The sequence below is a fragment of the Heloderma suspectum genome, chromosome 10 (assembly GCF_057233095.1).
Source record: "Heloderma suspectum isolate Gila_16-S chromosome 10, 16-S_ref, whole genome shotgun sequence".
NCBI classification, from domain to species: Eukaryota; Metazoa; Chordata; class Lepidosauria; order Squamata; family Helodermatidae; genus Heloderma; species Heloderma suspectum.
Window position 1 is genome coordinate 15,169,844 of NC_139467.1, and position 26,273 is coordinate 15,196,116.

The 26,273-nt window shown below is 46.3% G+C and overlaps 1 long non-coding RNA gene across 1 annotated transcript; it reads right to left on the bottom strand.

The window, feature by feature from the left end:
- Positions 1-8,411: 8,411 nt before the first annotated feature.
- On the bottom strand, positions 8,412-15,086 carry LOC146337785 (uncharacterized). Its single transcript, XR_014785098.1, has 4 exons — positions 14,630-15,086; positions 9,208-9,272; positions 8,756-8,797; positions 8,412-8,662 (listed from the first exon to the last, which is right to left on the bottom strand). It is a non-coding gene; the product is annotated as an uncharacterized LOC146337785 (long non-coding RNA).
- Positions 15,087-26,273: the final 11,187 nt, after the last annotated feature.

Genomic DNA, 26,273 nt, shown 5'->3' on the forward strand with positions numbered 1-26,273 from the left:
CCAGGGTATTTTAAGAAGTGAGTCCAGCAAGCTTCTTCCCTGGAAGGAATAGTTCAATGCCATGTTTCCTTACTATACCACACCTGCGCAGAAGCACTCACAAGTGCTTATGGTGACACATATGCAGCACAGGTAACAGTCCCTGGGATGAAAATTATTTTTAAGTTATTTCACTACCATTATGGTGCTTCAATGTGTGGTGCCTTACAGTCCTAATCGCATGACAAAATGCTCTTGTAAGGTAGAACACTAGTAGTTCCATTTTACAGATGGGGAACCAAGGTCAAGAAATACTGGCAGGCCAGGCAATGGCACATGGCGGTCTCGAGCAGCCGCCTGGGCCCTGTTACCCTGGCAATGCTCATCTCTGACACCTGCCACAGGACCCTTCTTTCAAATGTTCTTTTCTCCCCCAGGGCTATCATCAGTATTGTGAGATAGAGTCTGGGAGCTGCCATTTAATGCCCTAGAGCATTACTATACCGAAGGCATTGTGGGAAATTGAAATGATGGCTCTCAGCTTCCTGGTGCTGATTGGAGCACCACTGCGGCTCCCCCAGTTATGGCTGCCATGGCCAGGGAAGCCTGCCAGTGCCTATCAGCATAAGAGGGGGCCCACCAGAGAACATTTCACCAAGAGTTTCCTTAAAACTGGAGCTGGCCCTTAATACTAACTTGCCCAAGGCAGTGAGTCTGCAGCTGAGCTGGGATTTGAACAGCTCTCCCGTTTTATCCAGTGGACCACATTGCCACTTGAACTAAAGAGCCTTCTTTTCCTCCTTAATGGATTTTTTCTGGTAAGAAAAAAGACAGAAGAAGTGGTGGGAAAACACAAGAGGGTTACAAGCGGAAGATGACGATGTCTGTCCACACCACACACCCCCTCGTACTAAAATTCCATGTTTGTGGAAGGGTGATTGCAGGATAAAAGCACCATGAGAAACGGGTTCAAGTGAGGCATTTCAGGAAAAATGCACAAGGGGGAGCTCCTGCATCACTAGCATTTTGCTATGGTAATGGTATTATTATAAGTTTAACCACATAACGTAACATGTTTTCTCATAGGCATCTCCTGTGCTTTTAAAACAATTAACGTAATATTGGAGATAGCGGTCAGATGCTTGTTGAGTGTTGCTGTGTGAGATTTAATCTTGAGATGCATCTTATGCCACACCGAAAATGATTTCCCCACAGGAGTGTTTTATATTATACACTATTTTTAAAAAGCGCACTGTCTAGGAATTTGGGCTAAAATTGTCCACTTTATGGTATTTGGGGGAATCCCCAATTCTAGGATTAGATCATGCAAATTAGGGAGATGAGCTGTGCAATGTTGATTTCAATTGCCTTCCTTTTTTCTGGGCCAGGGGAAAACAGGGGATGTTGTTTATAGGATATGGATTTTTTTGGATAATCCTCAGAGTAGTCAGGGCCAAGCTGGGTGGCCATACCTGATCCAGACCTGAGATAGTTCCCCCCTACCCCATCAGTTTTCCTGTTGCTGGAATAAGACCCATGGATATGAGTACGAGCTGAAGTTATGGCTTGAACCACAGCCTGAAGTACAGCAGGTACTGCTCTTTTGACAAGCAAGGTAAGAACATCACTTTAAAGATGGGGAACTGAGGATGAGAAACACTGGCCTGCCCAGTGTGTACATGACTGGGAAAGGATTTGAATTAAGCTCTCCCCTATCGAAGTCAACCATTCTTTTTGTGCCAGGCCTGGCCAACATAGAGGTGTTATACTACTGGCCAATACAAAATTCTAGAGTAGGGAGGAACTGGCACCAGGAAGGAATTTAAAAGAGTTCAAGACTGCTACAAGCGTGTTACAAGAGCTCAAGCTGGCATGAACCTACCTGTACACTACGCTCATCATCTAAGGCCGTCCTCAGGTGCCTCTTCCGAGGGAGGCTCCGAAGGTGGAAACAAGGGAGAGGGCCTTCTCGGTGGTGCCCCCCCCCCCGGAATGAACTCCACATTGAGGCCCACCTGGCACCAGCATTGTTATCTATTCAGTGCCAGGACCTTCAAGATCTTCCTCTACTCCCAGGCATTTGGCAGCATATAATAGGTTTTTTAATCAGGTCATGGGATATTGTTTGAATACGTGTGTGTGTGTATGTCTCTGCTCTGTTTATATGTTTGTAGCTATACTTTTTTCATATTATGCATAATACTGTATTTTTAAGGTTTTTAATCTCTGTAAACTGCCCAGAGAGCGTTGGCTATTGGGCAGTATAGAAATTAGTGCTGTGCAGAATCCTGCCCCCTATTTTCAGGAACTTTTTCTCTCCCTGTGAAATTGTTGTTGTTCAGTCGTGTCCGACTCTTCGTGACCCCATGGACCATAGCACGCCAGGCCTTCCTGTCCTGCGCTCTCTCCCGGAGCGTGCTCAAGTTCATATTCATTGCATCGGTGATGCTATCTAGCCATCTCATCCTCTGCCGTCCCCTTCTCCTTTTGCCCTCAGTCTTTCCCAGCATCAGGGTCTTTTCCAGAGAGTTTTCTCTTCGCATTAGGTGGCCAAAATATTGGAGCTTCAGCTTCAGTATCTGACCTTCCAATGAGCACTCAGGGTTGATTTCCTTTAGGATGGACTGATTTGACCACCTTGCAGTCCAGGGGACTCGTAAGAGTCTTCTCCAGCACCACAGTTCGAAAGCATCAATTCTTCAGCGCTCAGCCTTCCTTATAGTCCAGCTCTCACAGCCATACGTTACTACTGGGAAAACCATAGCTTTGATTAGACGGACCTTTGTCGGCAAGGTGATATCTCTGCTTCTTACTATGCTGTCTAGGTTTGCCATAGCTTTCCTCCCAAGGAGCAAGCGTCTTTTAATTTCATGGCTACAGTCACCGTCTGCGGTGATCTTGGAGCCCAAGAAAATAAAATCTGTCACTGCTTCCATTTCTTCCCCTTCTATATGCCAGGAAGTGATAGGGCCAGATGCCATGATCTTAGTTTTTTTAATGTTGAGTTTCAAACCAGCTTTTGCACTCTCCTCTTTCACCCTCAACAAGAGGCTCTTGAGATCCTCTTCGCTTTCTGCCATTAGGGTGGTATCGTCGAGACTGTTGATAATTCTCCCGGCAATCTTAATTCCGACCTGTGATTCATCCAACCCGGCATTTCTCATGATGTACTCTGCATATAAGTTAAATAAGCAGACAAGAACAAGCCCATTGGGTGAGTGATCTGCTGTGGTGAGGATTCAGCAGTGGATTGGGAGAGAGTCTGATCGCAGACTCTCTCTGTCTCTGTCTCTCTCTCTGTCTCTCTCTGTCTCTCTCTCTCTCACACACACACACACACACACCCTTTCCTCCGATTTGGTCCAACACCTCAGCCAAACCATGGCCTCTTTCTCCTCTCATAGTATTGCCTTTGAGCCCCTCTGCTGCCTCCAGCTGCTTGAGACGCTAATGATCCACTGCCTTTTTTCTTTTTCTTTCTATATGGGCATCTCTGCACCAGCCTAAAATCCTGCATTTAAAATGGGGCTTTCTGCTTCCATTTTAAATGCAGGATCACGACAACTCCCCTTTTCACGTGCTTCCTTTCCCCCCCTCCCCTTCCCCTTCTTCTCCCACTTGTTCCTGCGCCGGTGCCTGGTGTCCCGAAGCTCCAGTTGTCCCTCCCCCTGCCTGCCAGGGTTGCTACCACCCTGAGGAATGTGAGCAGGGAGGGGCTTTCTCTCTGGCGGCACCTCTGAACAGCATGCAGGTTCCTCTCCCACGGTTTCTATCTCTTCCTCAGAATCAGAACTGCTTTGGGGCTCTATGAGCTCTGATCCAACCCTGAAAACTATGGTCTGTCACTGGGGGTACAAATTGAACACAGAGTTTAAACTTTGGTGCCATTCGGCAGCACACCAGAGATCCCGGATGTGCCGTCTTCAGAAATGCCTCCCCAGGTGATGTTTGGAGGCATCAAAGCACAACTCCCTGAGGCTGTGCAAGCGATATTCATTGGATGTCCTGCCCAAAGCTCTCCCATTATCTGTACTTCTGGGTTTTCCTGTTCTAAGAAGAGAGCAGAAGAGTCAGTATACATCTATCTCCAGCTATTCCAACCAGCTCTGTATTCCCTCCGCACCAGCTGCACTTCATTTCAGACAAACTAGAAGCACCAGGCTGGTTTTCCCAACCTAGAACAGAGAATTGGATCCATTTTGTTCTCTGTCTCAGCTGCCAACAGTGAGGTTCAGGGCCCTTCAACCTTTCAGATCTGATGCTGAAGCTAGATTTAGTTATACTTAGGGCAATCAAGGGGATGTAAGTTTGTCATGTTTAATTTATATTCCATTTATTTCAATGGATCTATTCTTCTTGTTGTTGTTCAGTCATTCAGTCGTGTCCGACTCTTCGTGACCCCATGGACCATAGCATGCCAGGCCTTCCTGTCCTGCGCACTCTCCCGGAGTGTGCTCAAGTTCATATTCATTGCATCAGTGATGCTATCTAGCCATCTCATCCTCTGCCGTCCCCTTCTCCTTTTGCCTTCAGTCTTTCCCAGCATCAAGGACTTTTCCAGAGAGTTTTCTCTTCGCATTAGGTGGCCAAAATATTGGAGCTTCAGCTTCAGTATCTGTCCTTCCAATGAGCACTCAGGGTTGATTTCCTTTAGGATGGACTGATTTGACCTCCTTGCAGTCCAGGGGACTCGTAAGAGTCTTCTCCAGCACCACAGTTCGAAAGCATCAATTCTTCGGCGCTCAGCCTTCCTTATATTCCAGCTCTCACAGCCATACATTACTACTGGGAAAACCATAGCTTTGATTAGACGGACCTTTGTTGGCAAGGTGATGTCTCTGCTTCTTACTATGTTGTCTAGGTTTGCCATAGCTTTCCTCCCAAGGAGCAAGCATCTTTTAATTTCATGGCTGCAGTCACCGTCTGCAGTGATCTTGGAGCCCAAGAAAATAAAATCTGTCACTGCTTCCATTTCTTCCCCTTCTATATGCCAGGAAGTGATAGGGCCAGATGCCATGATCTTCGTTTTTTTAATGTTGAGTTTCAAACCAGCTTTTGCACTCTCCTCTTTCACCCTCAACAAGAGGCTCTTGAGATCCTCTTCGCTTTCTGCCATTAGGGTGGTATCGTCGAGACTGTTGATAATTCTCCCGGCAATCTTAATTCCGACCTGTGATTCATCCAACCCGGCATTTCTCATGATGTACTCTGCATATAAGTTAAATAAGCAGGGTGACAATATGCAGCCTTGTCGTACTCCTTCCCCAATTTTGAACCACTCGGTTGTTCCATGCATTGTTTTTTCTGCCTCTTTCACAGGGAGGGGGAGAATTTCAGAGAATTTTCTCCTTGGGGAGGGGGACAGGGTTTCCACATACCTTTTTAAAGTATAGGCAATTCCTGAGGGGTCTTCTTTCTATTTTTAATTTGTTTTAAACACCCCCTGCACTTGCAGGTGCCCAGGACTCTTCTCTCATCAGTAGTTCTTCCTGAATGCTTATTGGAGAGGGCAAGGTCACATGGTCTCCTGGGAATTCAGAAAGAACTGCTGGGCTGGAGAAGAGTCCTGGGCTCCTGCAAGTGCAGGGGGTGTTTTTACAAAAATAAAAAGAGAAAGAAGATCTCTCAAGAATTGCCTACACTTAAAAAGGTATGTGGAAACTCTGTCCCTTCCCCAAGAAAATTCTCCAAAATTCTCACCTCTCCCAGCCTCTTTCACCAGAGTTTTCATTTTCCCCCTCGAAATGCCGAAAATGGAAGAATTGAAATATTCTGCACAGCACTAATAGAAATAAAATGAAATGGAATGAAACCCTGCCTGAAAGTCACTCCCTGATATCAGGAATGTGAAGTCGGGTTATGGTAAAACAAAAGCGTACCCTGTACTCATACAGACTTCACTTTCCTCCTAGGCAGAACTGGGAGGAGTACTACACTATTGTAGTTCGGACACATAAAATTTGGAGACAGGAAGTGCTCAGATGCACACAGGGCACTGCCTTAAACCAGTTCATACTACTTGCCTGTCAAGCCCAGTATTGCTTACTCTGACTGGCAGTGGCTCCTCCAGGGCTTCAGGCAGAGGTGCTTTCCCAGCACCTGCTGCCTGATATTTTTTTTTTAAGCTGGAGATGCCAGGGATTGAGTCTGGGATTCTCTGCATGCAAAGCAGGTGCTCCACTCCAAGGGTGGAGGCAAAAGGACTACACTGGGAAGATCTCAAGCACCAAAAGATCCTAAGTGGTCCTTGTCTGCCAGAGCAAACTGTGATGAATTCTGAAATGAAAATCAACCCTATTTGTCTCAGCAATGTGGAGCATGCAAAGACCATTGCCTGGTGGCTGGAAGCCCCAGCCAGCCTCCTCCTAGTTTTCGGACTACTTAGCAGAAACTGTCCAAATGCATCCACATTTTTACCTGAGGACTAGAAACATACACTTTAAAACAAATGGACTGCTCAAATTCTTGTGTGGTTGGAGCCACACTCCATTCCTCCTGGCATGACTGGAGTCACTCAAGAGCTCCTGACTGTCTCCTTCATAGTTTTTAAACACAAATGTAACACTGAAATGAGAAGGAATATTTAAAACCGTACCGAGCAACTGTTATTGGCAGCTATTGGCACACCTTGTTAGAACACTGCTAAACAAATATGTTAAACTCATGTGCACAATTCAGCCTGTGCTCCTATACAGACCACTATTGTCCAAAATATTCATGTGAGATGCAAAGGATTACTGCTGCACATAGAGACTACAGACTCACTCCTGACATTCCTATTCAAAGCAATATTTTTAAGGTTACAGTCTCCACTTGGGAAGTAATTGGAAAGACTTCTAAATGAAACCTCCTTCTCCACTCCAGTGCAGCTATACTGAATATGCAGGGTGAAGGAACAGCATTTCTAAGGGCATTTCTACATCAGCCTAAAATCCTGCATTTAAAATGGGGCTTTCTGCTTCCGTTTTAAATGTAGGATCACCACTGACTCCCTTTACATGAGCTTCCTCCCCCAGCCCTTCTCCCCGTATCTGAGTCTTCCATTGATCTAGCTTCTCTTCTTGCTGCTTTAAGTCTTTGCACAGAGGAAACTGAAGCAGAACCCAAGTGGGGTAATTTGATAGCTCATTATCTACGACCTATTTAAAAACGCAACAAACGGCATTTAGTGCAGAAGAATCATGGCAGGGTCACAGTGTGATGTAAAGAGCCTGTAAACTTCCGTGAGGGAGCAATCTCAATCACAGGATAAAAGTTCGGTGTGATGAAGCCCTAGGTAGTGAGAAGGCTTATGAATGCTCCATGTCACTAAGATGTTTGTCATTCGAGATGTGAAATGATGGGGTTCAGTTTTAATTCCAAACTCATAATTGTTGGATAGCCTAAGATGTTTCAGTGCCTGATGCTGAAATCCAAATGGCACCACATTGGTGCATGCTCCACATTGGTAGGGGGTCTACGGGCATTTCTATACATAAACTTTGCATTTGGCTGCTCCAGCATTTTAGCACTAAACTAAAACATATAGTAAATGGAACCTCCAGGTTCAGGGGCAGTATCTCACTGAAGACCAATTGCTGGGGAGGGGGTGGCAACAATAGTAGAGGGTTGTTGCCTTCATGTCCTGCTGGTGGGCTTCCTGAAGCATCTTGCTGGCCACTGTAGGAAACAGGATGCTGGACTAGACAGATGTTTGGCCTGTTCCTGCAGGGCTCTTCTTCGTGTCCTTAATCCAGAAGTTCCCATTTAGCTCACTGAGGGCATCAAACACACTGAATCAGGGAAACAAACACTGCACAGACAGGTGCTTAGCACGTGGTGGGTTCCGGAAGCCCTCTGCCACTTTGTAGATCTCAGGGATTCCCGTCTCTAGTTCCCATCCCAGCCTGCTTCCAACTGCTGCTAACATAAATTTTCTGTCATGGAACTGTGAGAAGAAGCCTCACCCCATTCTTTTCAGAACAAATTAACAATAAAAAAAAAAGAGCAAGCTTTGACTCACTGCAGGGTGCAAGAGGAAACCATGAATCAACTCAAATATGAAAGTAACTCAACCCAGATTTACAGGGAGGGCCTGGAAAGGCAGAAATAAAGGGTCATTCTCATAACTTAGTCCTGTGGTAGATGCATGTTAGCACTGACGATGCTCATGATGCCATAGAAGCGTTGAGGTGGGCGGCTTATAGCAAGAAGGACCAGCCTAAGTAAGACATTTCGATACCTGAGGCTGAAAACGTGGGTACCTCCCCTGAAGGCTGCAATTCCCCAGGATGTTCTTGTGCAAGCCCCACTGAAATAAATGGAAGCTTCTCTCACTCAAGAGCGGCAGGAAAGAAAAGCATTGGACCTTGGAGAATGGGTAATCCTCTGTGTTAATTTCCAGAGGGTAGCTGTGCTACTCTATTGCAGCAAAAACAATAAAAGGTCTTGAGGCATCTTAAAGACTAACAAATTTATTCTGGCGTAAGCTTTCATGAACACCAGTGGCACTCACCTTTCAACTGTTGCACCCACTGCAACATGTTGAAGGAATGGGAGACTTGGAGGGTTAGATGGGGAAGCAAGCACACTGATGGCCTCTTGCTGGAGGCTCATAAGGACATACAGCCAGCCTTGTGGCAGTTCAATGGAAGCGTGAGGTGTCACAGAAGATCCATCAGTTGTGTTGGATTTTGTAAATGGGCTGCAAGAGAGGAAGATTGAATGATGAAAGCTCCTTCTCTCCATAAGAAAGGGGCTGACAATAATTACTCAAGTGGGAAAGCGCAACACCTACCTTCCTGTGGGGGATATGTGCATCTTCCCTTCTGGACACAACCTGGAGGTGTGGGGACAGGAAGCATATGGCACACATATTTCTTCACTTGATGCTTCTTTGCAATGTTTGAGGCAGCTCTGATAGATGAATTTAAAGGCAGAGGACCTCAAACAGGGTCAGGATTAAGCAAAGGAGGGGGGACAACTTCTTTCTGGCAAAGAGGACAGGCAGGGCAGAATGCAGAAACTATTGGCAGAATGTAGGATCTGGGGAACTCATTGAGTCACCTTGGGAAAATCATACTCTCCCAGCTGCAGTTCCCCAACTGTAAAATGTAAAATTTAGCAACAAAATTGGTGCAAGGATGAACAAGATAAAAACTGCAGAGCACCTTTTCTTTTTAAATGTGCAAAGTGTTTTGGAAATGATTATTCAAGTTGTGGGAAAAGAATAGTCATTGATAATCTTACCTCTAGGGGGCGCTTCCCCCATTTCTCTTTGATGGGGTTCAGTAATGGGTGTTCTGGTTCTTCGCCTACCAAAAAAACCCGGTTGGTATTTTTTAAAGAGGCAGTACAAACTGAATAAAACAAAACTGAATTTAGTGGATTTGAAGACTTCAGGATTGTGTATTTGTAGTTTAGTTGCCCTGGGTCCCCAGAGAAGGTGGACATGGGGTAAATACCTGAAGCAAGTAAATAGATGCACCTTTAAAGGGCTTATTTTGTACAAAATAAGAAGCACAGGAATACAAACCTATCTGGAAACTAGCACCCTCTGATCACTTGTTTCTTTTTTATGTATTTAGTTCATTTGTATTCCACTCTTTTTCTTACATGGGGCCATCGTATTTTACCCTCACAACAACCCTGTGGGATAGGTTAGGTTCAGCAAGTGATTGCCCTAAGGACACCCTGCAAGCTTTATAGTGGAGCAGAGATTTGAACTTGCATTTCCACAACCACCTGCTCCATCGCACTGGTCCTTAGAGACTTGTGCCTATTCTCTGTGCATGCACGTGTGTGTGTGTGTGTGTGTGTGTGTGTGAGAGAGAGAGAGAGAGAGAGACTGACTCTGCATATGTTCAGAGGTACCGTCTTCCAACCAGCTTGCAGGTGAAAAGAGAGAGGCCTAGTTAATTATATGGAACCTATGAGTGCAGGTACTGAAAACTGAACAGTTGAACTGTACTTCATTAAGTACAGTTCATTAAGCCTTTTGGCCTCAGGAGTTCAGCTGGTATATCTGAATAGCTGGTACATGAGACCTATTGTTTTGGGATGGCTCTGTCCTGAGAGATGCTCATAAAGGCCTTGATCCCACAATCCTCTCTGAGGCAGAAATCCAAGACACATGAACATCTGTCCCTCGTAGCCTACATAGGCTCCATTTGGCAAGTTCCCAGGCAGAGCAGGACTCCTCCAAAAGACTATACAGCTCTAGAAATTTGGTGCAAATAGGGCTCTTTTTCTATGAGAATTTCCACAGTCTGAGGGCAACTTATACCTGAGGGCAACTTATACCTCAGAGTATATGTGCCTTGGAGTACAGATGGCCCTCTTGAATCTTACAGGAAGAGTTGTCACTGAAATTCAACCTGAAGCGAAATTTGGAGTAAAATGAGGAAGTCCCTCCTCAGGGGCTACACCTGAGAGAATTCAAGGAAAACCAAACAAATTTTGCTCTTCTGCGAAAAATTTCTCAGGGCAGTTCCACATACCCTTAGGTTGTCACCAGGTACCACCTAAACTGAAATTCATGTGGATGTCTTCCTCAGACAAAATAACTGGCAAATTTCAAGAGCAGCCCAAGGAGTTTTGACAAGATTAACTAAATTTTGTGTGTGTGTGTGTGTGTGTGTGTGTGTGTGTGTAGGTGGGAGGAACTTTCATATATCCCTGCTATGGGCTGCATTCTGAGGTAAAGTTTTCTTCTTTGGGGGTGCTTTTGGAATGATTCCCTCGGAGGAGCACATGTGGAAGAGGTTACACCAGAACTGAAGTGCCACATGGGCATTACAGGACCTTCCTGGGAAATCTGCATGGATTTTCCATTCTGCCATCGCTTCTTGGGAATGTATCTTAGTACTGTCATGAAATCTGGATACAGAGCTAACTCTGCCTGTTGTAGTGAAACCTGCGCCCCACACTTTCTGCGCTGCCCCTGCTCTCCCATAGCAGCTAAGACTCCTTCCACCCAAGGCAGCCCTAGAAGAACCTAATATCCTTCCTTCTGTCACTATCCACTGTTGCCGCAGGAGGCATGAGGAACAAAAGCCAATCACAGAAATACAGAAAGGGACGAAGAGAGCCCAAGGAGAAGATGGGTCTGCAAAGGAAAGGAAAGAGAAGGGAAGGAGAAAATAAAACCCAGACATACCTTTTGTTTTCTCTCTCACAACTTAAACATTTCATCGGCGGGGAGTTTAACGGAGAACCAGGGTGGGATGGTAAACCTACAGACTATGCTGCAGGGCTTGCCCTTAGCTGTTGTGCTTGAATGGGGGGCACAGGAGAATGAGCTACAGAACGTCTATTAGTTGGGCATCTTGTGCCAAGATACTCAGGGTGGGGAGGAAAATGATGGGGGGGGTCAAACATGGCGAGGTGGGAGAAGCAGGCAGCTGTGATGGTGGTGGTGTGGAGAACAAGAGGGAGAGGGAGGAAGAAAGCAAAAGACGGAGACAGACAATGGAGAAGATAGATAGGGACGTGCAGGCAGAGAGGAATACTGAGATCTGGGCACAGTGCCACCTCCCTGCCCCCTCCCTCGGGCGCCACCATCAACACAGGAGGGTCCTGGGCTGGAGAGGGGAATGTTATATGGATGGGGGCTGGCTGGAAAGAAAAAGGGCACCATTAAGAGAGTGGAGAAATGAGGATATGGATGTGCCAGACAGCTACCAAAAGAGGAAGGAAAAGATTAGGCAGAGGTGCGAGAAGGATGGAGAGTTAGCTGAGAAGGCTGAAATGGAATATGGGAGCAAAAGGAACAGAAAAGGAGGGAGGCATGTTGGCACCAGCTTCATGTTCATAAATAGTAGACAGAAGGAAAGAATGAAAAAGAGTGACCCTAACCCCTCCCTTGCACCCCACACCACTGTGGGCGGGCCATTCCCCAGGGGTTGTCTGGATAACTCTCTCCCCACTTCAGCAGCTAGGCTGGCACAGCCGGGCGCATCACCATGGTTACCTGCTGCCATTGTCTGGCCTTTGGGTCAGTGCCCGTCTCCCCCCCCCCCACGCACCACTTCCCTTCTTTCCCTGTCTCGCTCTCTCGCTCTGGCCTCTAATGAATTCACATCACGCTGTATTGCGGTACGCTATGCCAACTTGCCCGCCAGCAGGCTGGCCCCCCGAGTGCCAGGCAGCCAGCTCTCCACCCCCACCCACCTGCCTGAAAGCCCTTCTCTGCTGGCCAACCTGGCCTCAAAATGCCAGGGGGAAAACAACAATGGCTAACCCTCCTCGTCTATTTCATTACCTGCCATTTTCTGTGCCAGCCCCTTAAGTGCCAACCCCAAGAAGCCCCATATCTGTGTTCCTTTCCTTTCTTCCAGTCCCCAAAGTGTCAACCTTTATTCGAACAACCTCCCCACCCCCTGCCCATCGCCAGCTGCTGCTGGAGTACAAGTCGGCTGCCTGGACCCCTCCCACACACAGCAACCCATCTTCCTAAGTGCCAGCCCCCCAGCATGACCCACACACGCACAACCTGCCAGCTCCCAAGCACAGCTATTTCAGAATGGAATTCAGAACGCTCCATGCCTGCCAGTCCTGTCCCCCCATGATCCAAATGCTCACTGTGCCCCCCGCCCCATTTGTCCCTCTCCTCCCATAATGCCTCAGCTTTAAAAAAGAAAGGGGGGGCGTTGCTAGCCACATCACAGGGAGGCCAACTGAGACAAAGGCAACTAAGAGTGGCCTGTTTGCGGGTGGACAAGAGAACCAGGCTTGGGGCCCAAAATCTTACACCCTCAGTGGGAATAGCATTAAAGAAGCTGGGGGGAGGTACAGGGAGCCAAGTGTTGGTGTTGTTTTGCTGTCTTTTCTATGGTTTTCTATAGAGGCCTTTTAAAAAAGTGTAGAGAGGGACACAGCACCCCTCTCTTGAAACGACATCCCCAAGATGTATGCCTCAGTGGGACTTGTGCACGCTTTCTCTCTCTCTCACACACACACACACCCTAGCACCCCGTTTGTGGCCCAATCCAGCTCTTTCTTCCAATTCCACCTTCCTGTGAATGGCGAGCCTGAAATGTATATGCGCCCTCCCCCCCATGAAAATTTCTTGGGGAGGGAGAAATTTGTTCCTTTGCCATTTCTGGGGAACGGGGGGGTGGGGAGGAACACTCCGCCCGCCCCTAATTGACATCCCAACCCAGCTCTACACTCCGCACTCGCCCTTGTGACTCCAAACGGTACTTCTTGACCCAACTCCGCCACCACCCCTTCTAATGGCTCCTCCTGACCTGGTCCCCCTCCCCATTTCTTCTCTGTCTCCGTCTCCCTCACCCTTTAATGAAAGTGAAACGGCGGTCTGGCTGCCAAGGGAACCTGGGTTTCCTAGCAACGGCCGCCTAGGCCTTGGCATTGTGCCAATCCACCCTCCCTGTGCCGATCCATCGCCCATGGCACCCACCAGCCCCCTTCTTGGTGCTGCGCATACAGCTCCCATCAATGATGTAAGTCTCTCTCTCAGCCTTGACCCACTGCAGTTTTCCCCACAGCCTTCTGGTACTCCTCCCCACCTAACTTAAGCAGCGTGCCTCAAGTGTAATCCTCCCCCCCCCCCCCGACACACACACACAGTTACAGCCCTTCTTTTCCCCTTCAGATAACCCTTGTTCTTTTGCCCCGGTTAAAAAAAGTCAGCTTTAGATGCAGACACACGGAGAAGCTGAGAGTAAAATGCGGCAACATGGAAGAAGGTGTCTGAAAGAGACCTGAAGGTTTGTATCTTCTCTATATACCACTACCGCATTTTGCTCCTGAGCCCCACAGCCATGCCAGATCAGATTCCCTCGGAACCACAAGGCTGCAGGCACCCCCACTCCTTCTCTAATTCTGCGGCGATCTTCCAACCCAGAGGCTGATGGGGGAATTCCTGAAAGGCCTTTAGTCCTATTACACAACTGCACTGCGGTCAAAGAATTCTACAATTGAGCCTGGGGGAGCTTAGGCTAACATTTGGGGTGGAGGGGCAGCAGCCCCAGAACTTTGGGTATGGGTAGGAATAGTGCAAGGAGCCTATGCATCTTACCTATTGGAATCTGCTGATTTGGAGAACTGAGGGTTGAAGGATCCCCAAAGGGTGTGGGACCAGAAGCCACGTGCCAGAGTTAGGGGGCACGCTAGGAGAGCAACAAAAAGGCTTGGAGTGCAACGTTGGGGGTCTCTAGGCACCAGCAAGTTTAACCCTTATGGCAATAGATGCCTTAGCATCCCTAGATTAAAGGAAGAAGAAGGAGACAGGATCTCTCCCGACTTCTCATCCACCATTATGCGCAGCACAACATGGTCCACTGATTTTGGCTCATCTATTGTCTCCCTTTTTCTGGTGGGCTTATAGGGCAGAGGAAGGAACAATATTGCCCATCTGCCAACTGTATTTACCTGGGCTCCACTACAGTGAAGATAAACTGTGGAACTCCGGTTCCGACTCACTTACCTTCTCGTCTCGGGACCCTCCCGCTCAATCCCCAAATGAAGCTCCGCCATTCTCCCCTGCCCTGGTCTCCGCACAATCGCAAAGTAAAGCCCTTTAGTATCCCATCATCCAACCCTGGGGATGCCCCTAGATCTCAGCCCACGGCACTGCTGCTAGTCCGAAACAAAACTTTTGCAAAATTGGCAGAAAAAAAGAAGAAAAGCCTTTAGCGTGACACCTCACCCTGCTCGGGACGGGTTCATCTTCAGGGATGCGATCTTCGGGGTTCAAGCGGGGAGTTGCCCTGGGCTGTTGGGCACAAAAGCGAGAGAGTGCAGGTTGGGAAGCGAGGGAGAAAGAAAATGGAGGGGTTTGGCTGGCACAGAGGGCGACAGGGACGACAGGCCGGGAGCCCTGCCAGGGTGTGCCAAGCTAGGGCAGCTCCTGCCCGAGGCTTGCTGCATGGTGGGGGAAGAGACAACAGAGGGAGTGGGGCATAATGGCAGGGGTAGCTGGAAGGGAGGTGGGGTGCTTTGCTGGGAGAATGAGTGCATGCTCAGTGCCAGCGAAGGGGGGAAGAGAAAGAGAGAGAGAGAGAGACGGAGGGAGGGCGGGAGAGAGCAAAGGAGAGAGGGACGCCGGGAAAAAAAAACGGAGCTCTGGGCCATGATCCAACAGCCGTGGTTAACTCTCTCCTCCCACCCCACCCGACTCTGCTTGGCAGGAGCCTTCCTGCCTTAGAGTAGAGATACCCCTGGCTGGCCTGGGGTAACTAACGCCACACTGAGACAGAACTGTTCTCTACAGTCTATTCTCTTAACATGCCGCCTCGGCCAAACAGGGCTGCTCTTTCCAGGTTATTTTTGTCCAAATGCAATTGCCCCTATGACCAGCAAATAAACAGAACCCTTCCATTCCATTTTCCTGGCTCTGTTAGGGAGTGGATACAGCCATGGTTTTCAGCCTTTCCAAACCTGAGATGCACATTTAACCCCAAGCTTTAATATGAAACCCACTTTAACCTTCTCCCTCCCCCCCCCCTTTTTATAGTTCTCCTTTATTTTGTCCTTCTCTCTGTCTCGGACTTTCCCCTGCTTTCCTCCTCATGCAGCCTAGCCAGGATTTTCACACCAGCGGCTGATGAAGAAGTGCCCGGTGGCAGCCATTTTAGATTTCTCTCCCCATCTCCCACCTCCTCCATGCTGCACATAGCTTTTCCCCCTTTGCACCTCTGCTTCTTTTACTGATAATTGTGGAAAATAAAAGAAAAAGATACTTAAAATATGGTGATAGAATCATCACTGCCAGCTCCAGGAGTTTAGGGGCCCTCAAGAAGGGCACGCTTCCTGAGCTCCCTTAACTCAGAAGATGAAGGATGTGCAAACCAAAAATTCTCACACATAAGAAGGGCCCTTCTGGATCAAACGAAGGGTCCATCAAGTCCAGTATCCTGTTTCTGACAGTGGCTAACCAAATGCTTCAGGGAAGCCCTGAAGGCAGCAATCCCGCCCTGCTGCTTACCCCCCAGCAATTGAGATTCAGAGGCATATTGCTTCTGAACATGGAAGTTCGGTTATGGTGAATAGTCGCTGATAAACCTATTTTCCTCTACGGATATGTCTAATTCTCTTTGAAAGCCATCTAAGCCTGTGGCCATCACATCTTATGGCAGCAAATTCCATACATTAATTACGTGTTGTGTGAAGAAATACTTTTAAAAACCTGTTCTGAATCTACCACCAAACAATGTCAATGGCTGACCGTGAATTTGAATGTTATGAGAGAGAAGGGTTTGTTTTTCCCCCTTCTCTACCTGACACAATTTTATAACCCTCATGCTGCCTGATCTTTATGGATGCTTTGCAGAACGAAAGAATTGTGGGCACTCTTGGGACTGTGGTGCGTGCCGGGACTGTGATCCAGTGTTGCCCGAACACACTTTGCTCTGGAACCAGTCCCGAGCACCACTCAATACAACCCACTTTATGTCAGATCATGACCCAGCTGTGAGTGACACAACCCACTGGGTGTTGCCAGTGTTTTACTGGGGCATGTTCATGTTGGGATCATGGGTGGAGGATTTCAGGAGAGAGAGGTTGGTGAAGAAGACCCCAGCCTGCCCCAGCTGGGCTGTCCCCCTGCAGGACTATCTACCACCAGCTGCCCCATGGGAAGGATCCTGATGACTTATTTTGTGTTGGTATTTTTTAATGTGATTTGGTTAATGTACTTTGATGTTACTTGTAAGGCAACTTGGAAAGATTTGTATCCTGAACAGCTGGGTACAAATAAATAAATGTCTCAGATGCGCTTATTTGGCATACTCTAACTTCATGGCAAGCCATGCACATCCCCAAACAAATAACTCATCTGTCTACATGGCAGATGCAGGAAATTGCAGATTATGCACTGGTGGCAGAGACAATGTAGATCTACTGTTGCATGAAAGCCCCACCGAGCTTCCAAATATTGCTTCCCACATATCTGATTTTGCACTGAAACATTCAGAAGGGAGTGCAGGATGCTCCCATGTGGGGAACCCAACAGACTTCTTCACTGCATGGAGGTGCACTCTCCCCCCTACCCCCAAATTCTTTGTGCGAGGAAATATTTCCTGGTCTATTCAACCTTTTTTGTGTTTGAGACTAATTTTAAAGACTTCTTTCTCAAATGGGAGACTTTGAGCTCAACGTTAACAGAAAGGACCACAAGTAGGGTTCTTGAAAGCCAATGTGCTCCCCTTGGGTTGGATCTGTGTTCAAATCCTAATTTAGCTGTGCATTCATTAAGCATCCATGGGTGAGACAACTTTTCAGGATGTATTCATTGCATTGCATATCTTGGAAATCTGTTGAACATAGGCTGTGCTCCAGTGTCCCATGCTATCTTCTTTACAGCATAGGTCATTTGTGTGTCAGCTGTGTTCCCTTCCAACACACAATCGAATTGAGGGATTCACATTACAGAATGGCACAATTGCCATGCTAGACCCTGCATGGGATCAGGATCAGGGCTGGTAGCAGGTCATCCCATACTACAGTGTTCCTGGCTTTATGAAGTATAACACCTCATAATGCTTCCTTTCAATTTGTGCCTTAGTAGGGGAAAAGCAGCAGACACAGACAATTCATTAGTTTCCCTATTGTAGAAAGGTTTCCATTGTACCTGCATGTTCCCACTTAGCATCCTTTGCATTTCAGTTTTGTTTTTGAAAGGCAAGTTTCCAGCTGTTATATTTACATAGGGAAGCTTGAAGAAGTGGTGAGAGTCTAGTGAATCCTGTGGCAAAGGAATTAAACAGGAAGAGTGAACACATGCAGACTGATGCTGTGCAATCTCTTAAACCCTGTGCAGGTGCTGGTGATAGCGGTGGCTTTGGAATCTTGAGGAGTTCTACCTTCATACACAATTTGCTGCATTGTCAACAAAATCGCACTTGAGCTGCTCAAAGAATGCAGATGTTATTTTCCCATGCCTCAAGGAGGATTTGCTATTTTATGCCCTTGTTAGCTTTCATTTTGGACCAGCACTCTTCTGCAATCTGAACATGTTCATGTTTCACCACTTCCTCAGAAATGGGTAGGGCCCATATCTTAGTGGTAAACCATATTTTACATGCTTAATGTCCCAGGTTTCGTCTCTGGCATCTTCAGTTAAAAAGGGGCACAGGGCTAAGAAGGACCTCTGTCCAAAGCCTTGAAGCCAGGGGTGCTGCCAGTCAGAACAGGCAACTCTAGCTTAGATGAACAAATAGACTCAGTGAAAGGCAGCTTCATATGTTCATAATATGTTTGTGTGTACTATGGCACTTGTGCAGATGCACCCACAGCTCAACCAAATACTGGTCAAACCTAAAACCTTTTGGTAGTGCCAGATGGTTCCTTGGACAGTAGAACTGTGGATGGCCATATTTCCGGAGTCTTGAGTGAGACTGTGCGCATGCACACACAGGGATCCTAGTGCTAACAAACAGAAGACATTGTGCAGTTATTCTGGCATGTCTTCCTTAATGGAAATTTCTGCGGTAAGAAAATATGTGGAGGAAACAGTGGGAAAACACGGGAGGATTACAAGCAGATGACAACATCTGGACCCCCCCATGAATGAGGCAGGGTGATTGCATATTAAAAGCCTCATCTGGAAGCATCCACAAAGTAAGACAACAAACATGAAACAGGAAGGAAGTGACCAGGAGGGCAATGTGGAAATATATCCAACAGCAGAGTTACCTGCAATGGCCATTGCGAGGAGACATGCAGCTGAGATATACACAGCCTTCTTGACTTGCAAGAAGCCTGGTAGCAGTGTAGTGAAAGAGCATGTCTATACCATGGGCTTAAGCTTAATAGCCAATGCCTTTAAGTGGGGAACCCTGGGGACCATAGTTATGGGAGGGGTAGGTGGGGATTGTCTAACAGAAACTTGTCAGCAGCCTCACTAAACTATAACACCCAGAATCCTTGGTGTGGAAGCTATAACCAGTATAAAACCAATATATGTCTGTAGTGTAGACATGTGCCCCCAAAGAATACTGATTCCAGCATTGCTATTACAAAGGGCACAACTTCAGCAGTCATTAGAAACAATATGTTGCACCTATGGAATACCACCAGTGGAGGGGGAGAAGCTCTTCATTTTGTCCATGGAAATATATGAACAGAAGGTGGCGCAAATCCTATCCAAGAGGAGATATGAAAAGACTTTTCACATCTCTGGGCATTGGGCTCCTTGCCTCAACTGAGGATGGGTAGCACCATTTTCTTCAGGTCTATAGGGAACAGGGATCCCTGAGCACCAGCACTGAGCTTCCTAAAGTCTGGATGGGGCAAAGGGAGGATTACATGCCAGGAAGGAAGCAAAGGGTTGAAGGAACTCCATGCTGGGACAGTCATATGTTGCATTCCCAACTGGGAATATGACATCCACTCATACAGGCTGGGGAAGTTCTTCATGATGTACAAAGCATGTGGTTGTGTTAATTCTACTAGCAAAAATCCTAATACCAGTAGTAACTCTGCTCATAGGTCTCTAAGGGCTTCCCCTAACCTGGCCTTTAAAAAGAAGGATGAGGATACAGTTGCTTTTGGCTTCAATATCTAAGCAGGATGTCACAGACATTTGGTCCAGGTGGGGGTGGGGAGTTCTTCCACGTTTTATTTAAAATGTTTTGTTCAGCTCTGTATAGCCGACAAACTAACCCCACAATTTTATCAAGAAAGAAATTATATCAAACAGGTTTTCAGGAAGAAAAACGCTTTCAAAATTAAAACGGAATGCATGGTCAAAAGACATCTATGGCATGGTTCAGACACTGTGAGGTTTGGGTGCTGCTTGTGAGCACTTCTGACTGTGCAAAGGCCTAAACTGCACAGGGGGAGACTGTGCAAATAAAGCCATCTGTGTGGACCACCTACATCACATGTTGTATTAGGAGTGCAAATTCTGGCTCAGGTAAGCATCTGAACTAGGTTACATTTTGCCAGGAATCTCCCCCCACCCCCAACTGTGTTTCTGTTTCAAGCAGAGAAAGGCTGGTTTCCCCAAACAGGAGAAAATATTGACTATAATGTTTGACTGAGAAAAATTCCAGGTGTCTGTTTTCCAAGGTATTTAAATATTTGATACTAGAATTTGAAATACTTTTTCAAATTCAGATGCTAGTAAATTCACTGGACACAAACGACCAGTAAATTTGCCTGTGCTAGTCCTATTGAACTGAATGGGAGCACAACTGGGTCTATTTCAAGTAACACAGTTATTTAAAAAGCACAGGTAGCTGTTTTCACCCATACAAAAATTCCAAAATCCATAGCAGAACTCTTCATCAAGCCAAAATTTAAACAGAATAGAGGCGGAGGGGAAAAGCTGGCAGTTGTTGAAGCCATGGTGTCTGTATTTAGTCATAGCCTAATGAAGAGTTCTGGGGAACCTGAAAGCTTGCTTGCTATTTTGTGACATTACTTCTTAAAAAGTAACAGAACGCCAAAGCAACTAAGGACAAAGCAGCTAAGCTAAGGCTGTGTACTGATTTATTGGGAATGCATGCAAATAGAGAACAGGGACACGAGCAGGTGGGAATTAGGCTGCTTACACTGTAGATTAATCTATAATCATTTAAATTTATTCTGAACTGAAAATTACAATGATTTGTTTTGGCACAGAGCACACAGAAGCCCTTATTATAGCTATTTACTTCGAGCCAAAGCTCACAAAACCCACAAGCCCTGGAAACTTCAGATTTAAATTCTTTAAGCTGTCCTCCAAGCTGTGGAGTAAGGAAGACTACAATGAATTTTGAGAATGCACATATCCAAACACAGAGATCTCTCCGCTGGTACTAACAACCTATCATAGTTTATCTTCCCTGTGTCTACGAACAGCAGGTACTGTACTTTTTGTGCTGAATTAAGGGATCTCATCCCATCCTGCAGTTTCCTTGAGTATGCTTCAACAGTGCCTTGTAACACTTCTGCTTTGGAGGACTGAGTTAAGGGCCCATCTGTACGGTGGATTGTAAATACTGTCGAACCTTGTAACAATCTCAATTTCTTATCACTTTCTGGACTTTCAGATCAGACCCAGGGGAATCTGATGCATCTCATAGGTTCAGGTCCAGTCCAGAAATGGTATGTAACTTGGGACTAGCAAAGGCCTTAAGTGCCCTTTTGCTGTCCCACAGTGCTTCCAGACAAGGATTTTATCATGCCATCGCCCTGCCTCATTTATGGAATTTTACGTGGCATCCAGATGTCATTGTCTTCCTCTCATAACCCTCCCATGTTTCCCCACCATTTCTTCCGTCTTTTTTTTTACTGCAAAAAATCGGTTCAGGAAAAAAAAAGACGGATGTGCTGTACAATGCCTTTTGATTGGTGATGCTAGGAGCCCTCCATCTGGTAGCATCCCTGGGCTCCTTGGATAACACAAGGCAAGTTCTTGTGTGACCTGGGATATCCTCAGGCAGTGCTAGGCCATGTATCATTTCACCAAAGGTGCCCAGTGCTATGCACCTTGTTCTGCCATAACTTCCAAAGAATTCCTATAACTTTGTCAGAGCTTTCCAGCTTGATCCTGCTCATCCCTACCAGATGGCTAATCTCTTCTGGTGTCATTGTGGCCCTGGGCAGGCATGTGTGACCGAATCCCTAATAATGACTCCAGGTCAATTGTCTTAATGCAGGGGTGGGAAACATCAGGCCTGGGGCCAAATCCAGCCCTCCAGGGTTTTCCAGATGGCTGCACCCCCTTCCCCTACCCTCACTGCCTGGCAATAAGAACTTTAAACTACAATATCTGGTAATTTTTTTGGTATTTTGGCCCCATCCCTTTTGCCTTCAGCCCTGCCCACCCCTGGAATGTGGCCCCCAAGTGCTTCTCCAAAACTGAATTTGACCCTCAGGATGAAAGAGGTTCCCCACTACTGTTCTAATCTCCACCTTTTCCCCATTAAACAGCTACAGGTTACTCTAGATGCACTGGGTAATTTTCATATGACCCATTCTATTCTATACCAGGAGCAGGTTGTGCCAGCTACACGTAATTCCAGCTCCTGTCCCTCTCAGACCTTCATTTCTTGTTTTGCTTGTTTTGTTCCTTAGCATGAAGGTTAGCACCTCATTAAAAAAGTATAAACTTTATCATAATGTACCTTAAGAGTGGATAAATATTCCACAACATCCTTCCTCTAAACCATTGTTCCACCCTCTCTTCTAAAGTTTAAATTCCTCTTTCAGATTATGCACATCTGTCTGTTCTGAAGGTCATCTTATTCAAAACACCAGCCAAAAATGAAATTCTCAGTAATTCATATCCATACCAAAATTGCTCCTTTTAGATATACACTGGTGATCCTGCATCATAAGGTGGTTCCAAACGACAGTTCCCAACACTACCAATTAGAAGGTATTGTGCAGCTATTCCATCTTTTTCGCCTTAATGGGCTTTCTACGGTGCGAAAAACCACGGAAGAAGGAAAACACGGGAAAGTTACAAGTGGAAGACATCATCTGGACCCACTGTAAAAGTCTGTGAATGAGGCAGCATGATAGTGCGATAGAAGCCCCATCTGGAAGCACCCAACTGCTTTTCCTAAGCTAATGGGCCCTTTGGGGGGTGGGGGGTGTCTCTCACAAAGTATTAGTTCATGGGTTCCCCAAACAGAGCCTGCTACCTTTTCTTTTTTCTTAAGATGCTTCCAGACAGGGGGCTCCAACTGCGAAAAATCAAAAAGCATTGAGCAGCTGTTCCATCTTTTCTTCCTCATCAGATTTTTTCTGGTAAGAAAAAAAGATGGAAGAACCAATGGGAAAGCACAAGAGAGATACAAGGGGAAGATGACGTGTTCTAACTCTAACCCTGTAAAATTCCATGAGTGAGGCAGTGCAATTGCACAATAAAAGCCTTGTCTGGAAGCACATTTAGTCTCCTGGCAACATCTCCCCTACCTGTGCCAATGACGTGATTCAGAAGGAGAAGATGGACAGACCTGTCACATCTGCATCATTCTAAAGTTGCTTCCACATGAGAGTCCTTTAGTGCTATGCAGTGCTATTACACAATCAGATGGAAGTGGAATTATAACTGTGGTTCCGCATACAAGTTACTTTCTCCACTAACATCCTGCAACATCTGTCCACACTGTAAATACATAAGTAGCTGGCACAGTATTGGTGGGTGTATATGGCACACTGGAGGTCTTACCCCTACCCCAGTTTTTTTCTTACCTGCAAAGATATGCACAAAACCTCCACTGTACTCGGTGCTTATTTTTGCAAGAATAGAAACACTACCAAAGTTTGTTGTTGATGCGTAATTGCATTTTAACGCATCCATGGTATGTTCTGTTGCACTTCTACATAAAAATGTATATGAATTTCAAAGACAAGCTGCTGAAAAGATAATGGCAGGAAGGGACTGCATTGCAGGAAAGGCAGTGGGAAGAGGCGCAGGCAGGTAATAATAATGTAACATGGAAGCAGAAAGCTTCCAGCTGCATCATCAGCCACATCATGATCCAAGTCACAGAACACTCCTCTGCAAATGGCAAGGCAATAGTGCTATACTAATCTACACGTTCAAGGACTGCACTACATTTATTTGAAGCTGAAAAAAATCATGGAGAAAACACAGAAATGTAATGGTTTGGGAGCACCATGGTCTGGATTCTCTGGAATAACTGAGTGAGCCATGTCAGTTTCATAGAAAATGGTTAGCGTAGAAGCAACCTACAGTTACTGTGCCAAAGTATCCCAAATTTTTTGCCTAAAAGCTGATCTATATAAACCAAGGGTAGGCAACATGAGACCTGTGGGCACCAATGAGCCCCCCTGACACTGTGTTCTACCCTCCCACTTTAAAATAAATTAACACATTTTCTTACCGGCAGCTGGAAGCACTGTGAAACAGGTTTCTTTTGGTGCTGAAAACTGTGATTCAATGGAGTCGTTTAGTGTGTTGGGGCTCAGACCCACCTCTGCCTTGTACCCAGACTTTTGGGCAGGCTACTTGTCCTTTGCCATGCCTCCCATGGCAGCCATTTTGTGGTGGTGCCCAAGACAGTTCTTCTAATTGCCAAATATGCCCATGGCCCAAAACAGTTGCCAGCCCTGGTGTAAATATGCAAGATAAGGATATATATATATACACACACACACACACACACCTCATTCTGCTTCTCCTAATCACACAGAGTGGTAAAGAGCTATGGAAGGCCCCAGAGCCCTGCTCCTGACCACTGGAATTCCTGTCCTGAGGCACCTTCGGCTTATTTCTATACATCCCAACTGTCCTGGCCTACCAGTCCCTATTTGTTTGATTCCTACCCTGGTAAAGCTCTGTCCCTATTTATCCTTTTGGGGATGCCTGGTTAAAATGTTGTTAGTGTAAGCTGCTAGAATGGTCATCCCTCAGGGTTCAAGTCCCTTCCCAGGTGTGTGAGAGAGATGGTGGATGCATCTTGTCTCAAGCACACAGGCATAAAAATGCATGCGCATGGACACTGAAGTTGCCATGTAGTGCAAATCCTGCTATTTCAGACATATGCACTACAGATGCTGATGTTTTTGAAACTGAGGTTTTGAAAGCTGAGGTTCTCAGTACACTGACATCTTATCAGATAATCATATTTTTTTCTAATATATCTTTAACCAAAGTAACAAACACCATCTTGGCTTCTAAATCAGTAGAGGCCAGGCTATTGTAGAATAAATGAATACAACACGTAACAGCCAGAAAGTACATCAGCCTTCTCCAATCTGGTGCTCTTCAAATGTGTTAGACTGCAACTCCCATCATTCCCAGCCAGCATGGGAGTTGCAGTACAACACATGTGGAGGACACCAGATTGGGGAAGGCTGACCCACATCATTGTGTAATGGGTGGTGCTCAAGTTTTGGTACAAGAATAGGGGTGTCTCAAATATATTTTCATCTGTGCAGTGTTGGAGGGTATACATTTCATCTGGCATCACCCACAACCCTAAGGGCTAGTAGCTTGCTCCTACTGTTAAATGAAAAGCTGAGGTTCCCAGTACGCTGACATTTTTTTGCACCAAGTATCAATTTCTGCACACCAATAGTGCCATCACAGAAACATGGAACATGCACACTGACTCATTCCATCCAGATAATATAGCGTGTAGGAAGTGGAAACCAGGAGCAAGCAAGATGTCCATAGGCAAGGAATAGTTCCTCAGAAAAATCCAGCTGACCCAAGCAAACAAACCAAGCTAGACACAAAGAGGAAAGTAAAAGAAAAGAAAAATCACCAACCTAATCTTACCTGCTGTGAAGTCCTTTCCCAACCACAAATATGGTAATCAATTGGACCCTGACACTGGAGTATAACTAACTCAAATATACGGTGTAGGTTTAGGGTTGAAAGGTGGTACATATAAGTTTTTAATAAATGAAAAAGCTCTGGCCCTCTGCAAGACAACTACCCACAAGCTAATTCTATAGTGCTTAACCTAAGTGTTCATTGAAAAGGTAGGTACTTTCCCTCAGGACATCTCTGTGTTAACAAAAGGAAGACTGCACAATCCCACCATCATTCTCATCAAGCATGTAGAAAAGTAGGGGACAGCATGGGCTGGAGACCATGGACTTAATGGCCTTCAGTAATTAAGCAATTTGCAAGAATGCATATAATCCCCAACAGAAGCACCACGCAGACATGCTGAAACACTGGTATGCAGCACCCATGACTACATTTGTAGTTATCTCGGCCTCAACAGAAGTTAAAGCCATGCTCGCTGGAGGAAAAACAACAACCCCCCTGACTCATGGAGGTATGAACCCAGACTTTCTAGACTCTGGACGTAACACTAGGAAGGGGAACAAATTGCATTTTGCTTGGGTTTGGGTTTGGGGATGGGGGATGTGTGTTTCAGAAGCAAGACTTTGTCAGGTCATAGAATTGCCTTAACAAGGCTGGCCCAAGACATTTTGCTGCCTTGTTAAGGACAAGATGGTACCCTTTCCCATTCCATGTACAAAAGCCAACTGGACTGGCAGCTGAATCTTTCTTCAACATTGGTGATGGGACAGCATCCTCCACCACACCTGAAGGCAGAAGGCTAGCCAGGGGGCACAGGACAGGCTGCGTGACTGACAGATCTCTCCTCCGACACCTTGCTGTTGCCTCCCAGCATCTGATGCCTGAGGCAAGTACCTCACTCTGCTTTATGGTAGGGCTGGCCCTGCTTTAGGAACATAAGAAGCTGCCTTATACCAGGTCAGACTCTTTGTCCATCAAGCCCAGTATTGCCTACTTTGACTGGCAGCAGCTCTCCAGTGCCTCAGGCAGAGGTCTTTCCCATCACTTACTACCTAACCCCTTTAACCGGAGATGCCATGGATTTTGCATGCAAAGCAGTTAAGCCTTTGCC